This window comes from Anoplolepis gracilipes, chromosome 6 (assembly GCF_047496725.1).
Source record: "Anoplolepis gracilipes chromosome 6, ASM4749672v1, whole genome shotgun sequence".
NCBI lineage: Eukaryota > Metazoa > Arthropoda > Insecta > Hymenoptera > Formicidae > Anoplolepis > Anoplolepis gracilipes.
This window is the reverse complement of record NC_132975.1, coordinates 1,900,227-1,906,419: the sequence shown is the minus strand read 5'-3', so window position 1 is coordinate 1,906,419 and position 6,193 is coordinate 1,900,227. Positions and strand designations below refer to the sequence as shown.

General features: G+C 27.6%; 1 pseudogene; it reads left to right on the top strand.

Annotated features, from left to right (window-relative positions):
- The first annotated feature begins 2,171 nt into the window (after nt 1–2,171).
- Nucleotides 2,172–4,026, top strand: LOC140666934 (uncharacterized; annotated as a pseudogene).
- Nucleotides 4,027–6,193: the final 2,167 nt, after the last annotated feature.

Below are 6,193 nucleotides of genomic sequence, written 5' to 3'. Positions count from 1 at the left end.
CTTATTGCAACTTCCATATATGTACAAGTTAATGAAAGCTCTATAATTTCTTTCAACTAATATGATAAATATAATTTTAGTAAAAATTATGTTTATTATTATATTGGCTCGTTGAAAGAAATTAGAGCTTTCATTAACTTGCATATGAAAATTAGAAATTTTAGAACTCGCAAATTTATTTTAATGTTTCTTTATTCAGATTTTTATTGATATAACTTTTATTAAAACAATTCATATATATAGATTCCACACAGCATACACATACTGTACAAGAATAACATAGAAATGTTTAAAAGATGTTTTGCATGGTCAAAAAATATTGATTTACAATTTTGAATATAACTTATACATTTTTCTATTGCGTATTACTTTTTTCTCAATTTCATCATTTTACAATTTTATAATTTAATTATTTTATTTTACAGACTCTTTCTATGCATATCGTGGAAGTGCATAAAGTGGAGACAAATATAATAAAACAAAAAATTGTACCTTTTCTTTCACAAATATTGTGTCTTTTGTTTTTCGTAAGTAAAAATTTTATTATTTCAATAAAAAAGTATAGTATTTTAAGGTTCTTGATCTATTATTGTGGACATATGAAATTATATATATATATATATATATATATATATATATAAGCAAAAAATCGTTTTAATCGTTTTCTTTATTTCAACATACTTACTTTTGATAAAATAAAATAATATACTAAAAACTTTTTTCTGAACTTCAATTAGTAAAAAATTGCAAATTTTAATCAATCGCTATGAAGTCTATTTTAATTGTAAATGGTCCGTATTCTGAGCTCACATTTATCGCTAAATGTGTCTCTAAATGTGCCTTAGATGACGCGCTAAATGTGGCGGTATTCTAAACGCACATTTAACAGCGCATTTAGAGGCGGACCGCCATGTTTAGCCTAAAGGCGCAACTTTATGGTGAAAATCCTATTCTGAGCCACATTTATAGCACATTTATGCCATATCGATAGATGCGCCGCTAAATGTGGTCGGAGGTACATTTTAGCAAGATAAAAGCGCTCTGTGCGTAACAGTTACGGTACGATTGACAAGTTTAATTGATTTTATCAACGTTATATGATTGATTTTGTTAATAAAATGGATATATATCGAGTTTCTTACAATTAATAAAGATTTTACACAACAATAATTATAATATTTGGGCACTTTAAAAATTTTCTTTATTTTAACAGTGCATCAGTGTGTAAAGCGAAGTATATAAATTGCGAAAAGTTAATACAATAGTACTAAACTAGAAAAGTACATACAAAAGTACAAAATAAATACAAAAATATATACAAAAGTACGAAAGTACATAATCATGGATGTATTTTGGAAGATATTGATCATACGATTGAAGTTCGGGAAATAAATGCAGTACGTGAATGTGAGTCGCGAGTGTTTCGAAATAGAATAGATGCTTTTGAAATTTATAATGAAGTTGTAAATTTATCTTATGGCGCGTAATTGACCGCGCAATAACCAATCACAGTGCCGCTATAAACGAGCAATTCGCATGATGTATGACATGATAGTCAAAATGTACCTCTAAGCTAAAGGCGCTATAAATGTGCGGTGAGAATATGACGGATCTTAGTCGTATTACCAGAACATTTATCAGCGCCTCTAAAAGTGATCTATAAATGTACGCTCAGAATACGAACCAATGTGTTTATTGAAAACATTGGTTTAGATTTTTATTATATTAATTTATTATATTAATTTATATTTTTTGTTATTGTTCTAACAAATAAGAATCAAAAAGTTTGTTAAATGTTTAGCTTTTTCAAAATGTCATGTTTTTCTCATTTCTAACGTCATATTTAACAGCTCAACAATGACAGATTATAAGCCTTAAAGAAATATAATTAGTAGCTTGAAATTTGCAATTTCTTGATTATTTTTTAATATTTTATATTTTTTTGGAGGGAATTTATGTTTGTTTAAAATATTCCCATCATGCCAAAAAGTATTCGGTATTTGTCAAAAAGACGAAGAAATCAATTGATAAATTGTGAAATAAATCGTAATAAATATTTAAATACATCTGAGTCAACTATTGCGAATAATGCGCATAATTTGGAAGAAATAATTACTTTTGATAATGCAGAAAACTTTAATAACACACTTAGTACAGATACTACTTATACAATGTTCCAAAATGTAAACAAATGCAATGAACTCTTAATAGAAACGCGGTATAACAAAGAAAGCGACAATACATTACAATGCAACAGTCCTACATTAACAAATACATTAACATATACATTAACAGATTTTCATTCTAATAATACTGATGATACTTTGTGGCAGGATTTACAAACATTAATTGTCGAACATAATATTTCACATTATACTGCTAACAAATTATTAACTATTCTTAGAAAACATGGTCATATAAATTTACCTAGTGATGTAAGGAGCTTAGTTAACACACCACGAAACGCGTCCGTAAAAATTAAAGTAATAGGCGGTGGCCACTATGCACATTTTGGTATTTCTTCTTTTCTCGAACGATCTATTAAAATTTATTCCAAATGCATTTAAAAAAACGAAATAAAGTTAAACATTAACATTGATGGTTTACCAATCTCCAAAAGTTCAGGTAGTCAGTTGGTCTATTTTAGCATCCATTGAAAGAATAGATGTTTATACGTCACTATTTATAATTGGCGTGTATCACGGTATGTGTAAACCAAGTGATGTCCTAATGAGTTTTTGAAAGATTTTGTCGATGAATTTCTCCTCCTTAATCAAAATAGTATAACTGTTTCTAATAAAAAATATGTAGTTTTTCTTAATGCAATCTTGTGTGATGCTCCAGCTAAATCTTTCATAACATGTACCAAAGGTCATACAGGATATTTCGCATGTCCGAAATGTGTTCAAAAAAGCAAATTTATACAAAATCGAGTAATTTATTCAGAAATCAACAGTATTTTGCGTACGAATGACACATTTAAAAATCGTGTACACATTGAACATCACACAAGGGACTCTATTTTGGAAAACCTTTCTATTGGCATGGTGTCTCAAATTCCACAAGACTACATGCATCTTGTTTGCCTTGGTGTTATGAAAAGATTATTACAAATTTGGTTAAGAGGAAACAAACACGTACGACTATCAATGGACAATATTCATAAAATATCCAATCATTTAATATCAATCAAGCCTTATATTCCATTTGAGTTTGCAAGAAAACCTAGAGGATTAAACGATATTGATCAATGAAAGGAATTTCGCCAATTTTTATTATACACTGAAATTGTCATTATGAAATTAATATTATCTCTGGTGTTGTGTACCAACACTTTCTTTGTCTAAGTATTGCTATAAGAATTTTAATAGATCCGCATCTATGTGTAAAGTTCAATGCTTATGCTAATTCTTTATTGTCATGGTTTGTTTCTCGCTATGGCGAACTTTATGATGAGAAGTATCTTTCGTATAACGTTCATAATCTTCTTCATCTCGCTAATGACATACAAACTTTTGGTTCTTTGGATAATTTTAGTTGTTTTAAGTATGAAAATTATATGCAAAAAATAAAAAAAGAAACTACATAAATGTGGAAAACCTTTGCAAGAATCGTATATCTGAGGAATTACAACTTTCCATTAAACAATGTTGTGTAATGCAATATCCAATTGCTATTTATAAAAAAAATAAAATTTGTTATTTACAGTTTAAAACTTTTAAAATTTCCATAAAAAAATTTGATAACTGCGCGTTACTTGATGATAATTCTGTTATTTGTGTATTAGAAATATTGGAAGACAATCACGTATTATCTATTCGTATACAACGTTTTTTACAGTCACAGTCTTTTTTTACAATCCCATGTTATTCGCAAAAGTTAGACATATCTTTTATAACAAATAGTAATACCTCAGATATTATACAAGTTCCAGCAACACGAATAAAACGAAAATGTCTAAAATTAAAACAATTAGATGAAGTTGATTCCTATATCGTCATACCGCTTTTACATGCCAATAATTAGATAGACAATAATATAAGCACATAGATTTCTTTATTTTTAATATTTGAACTTACGTACATGAAAAATGCATAGAAATTTTAATTTTTATAACATAAATACTATAAAAATGTAAAAAAGTAAAACAAATAAATATACAGAGTATGTCAAAATCGTCTCCAAATTGATCAGAAAGTCTGCCTTTAAAATATAATCCGGTAGTTGTGGAGCATCCTGTATAATATAAAAAATAACAATACTTACATACAATTAATCATATATGTTATAATATATATGTATAATAATGTATGTAATATATGTAATTATATATACAGGATGTTTCAGATCACTCGTATCACCCTTTTATCTCGGAAACAGGTCGTTTTAGAGAAAAATGTTTCAGACAAAAGTTGTACGGTTTTGAGGAAGCCATAAGATGATACCATTGGTTTGATCTTGAATAGTTGTTTGAAAGTCATGTAAAGGTCACCTTGAATTTTTTAAATGAGACACCCTATATATTATTGCATATTCTTGTAGCTTACCTTGGGAGCTTTCCAAAACACTTATGATAAAGTATTTTTCATTAAGTATTTCTTGAGTTATGAGACTTGAAAATTGCAATATTTTGACATAAAATACAAGATATCTCGTAAAATATTTATTTTTCGATTATCTTACCCTAATACTTTTATGCACAGAATAATGAGACAAATCAATTGGCGTAATTAAAATATATAATTATGTTAAAGTAAAAATGTTTAACTACTAATTGCAAATTCAGATTTTTTCTTAAAGATAACTATGTGTTTTCTTTACACCACTTGATTTGTTTCATTATTTTATGCATAAAACTATTAGGGTAAAATAATCGAAAAATGAATATTTTACGAGATATCTTGTATTTTATGTCAAAATACTGCAACTTTGAAGCCTTATAACTCAAAAAATACTTAATGAAGAATACTTTGTCATAAGTGTTTTGGAAAGCTCTCAAGATGAGCTACAAGAATATGCAAAAATATATAGGGTGTTCCATTTAAGAAATTTAAAATGACCTTCACGTGACGTTCATGTGACTCTTGAAGGTCAAACTAATGGCACCATCTTATGACTATCTTAGAACCGAACAACTTTTGTCTGAAACATTTCTTTCTACCTTGCTTTATTTTTCAGATATTTAGGTGTCTCAATATAAATGCCTCACCCTGTATTGTATATACATATATATATATATATATATATATATATATATATATATGTTTAAAGAAGATTCTTAATGAAAAAAGGGTGCGTATGGGTGTACTTGAACCGAGTAATATTTCTCTCCCGGTCTCTTGGTGTATGGAAAATGCGTAAATGTTTTTAGAGTGGATAGTATAGTGAGTCACGTGGTACGTACAGTTAGTTAGACAAGAACAGAACGGTCTCCATTCAACTATCTCTCTCTGACCGCTCGAGGACAAAGGAGTGCTCCTTCTAGTATGGTTACAGTTCACTGCACTTTACACACGTCTACTTCATCTTGTACATGGTTTCATTATATCATGGCTTTGCATATGCAAAATATGCAATAAGTAGGAACTAAATATGTTAATGTTTTTTGAGAAATATGTATATATAACACTATATATCTAATGTCATACACTTTTCTTATTTTTATCTGTACGTAATATAAATGAAAATAAATTGTCTATTAGAAATACAATTAGATATTGAATATAAAATTATGCTTTTTTTGTATTTTATACCATAATGAATGAAATTATTAAAACGTATTTTTATAATAGCATTCAATATACATATTATGTAAATACATATATTTATTATTATGGTAATTATTTACTATAGGGGGGGCTGCTCCAATGACCTTGACCTTGACATATGTATATGTATTGTCAAGGTCACTATCCTGAATAATGTTCAAAAGATTTTAGCCGTCGCTCGTTGTTTCTCAAAAAGTTATTAAGAAAAAAAGTTCAACAAATAGGATATTATTATTCGTTCGTAGGAATAGTTATATAATATATTTTATATTGTATATTGTATAATTTTATTTAATTTATTTTATTTATTCATTTACATTTTCATTTTAAGGATACTTAATAGCCATTACTTCGAGAAAAGCATCTAATCGTTTTTCAAAATCAAATCTCTTTTTAAATATAAACTCTGCTAAATAATGATTAAA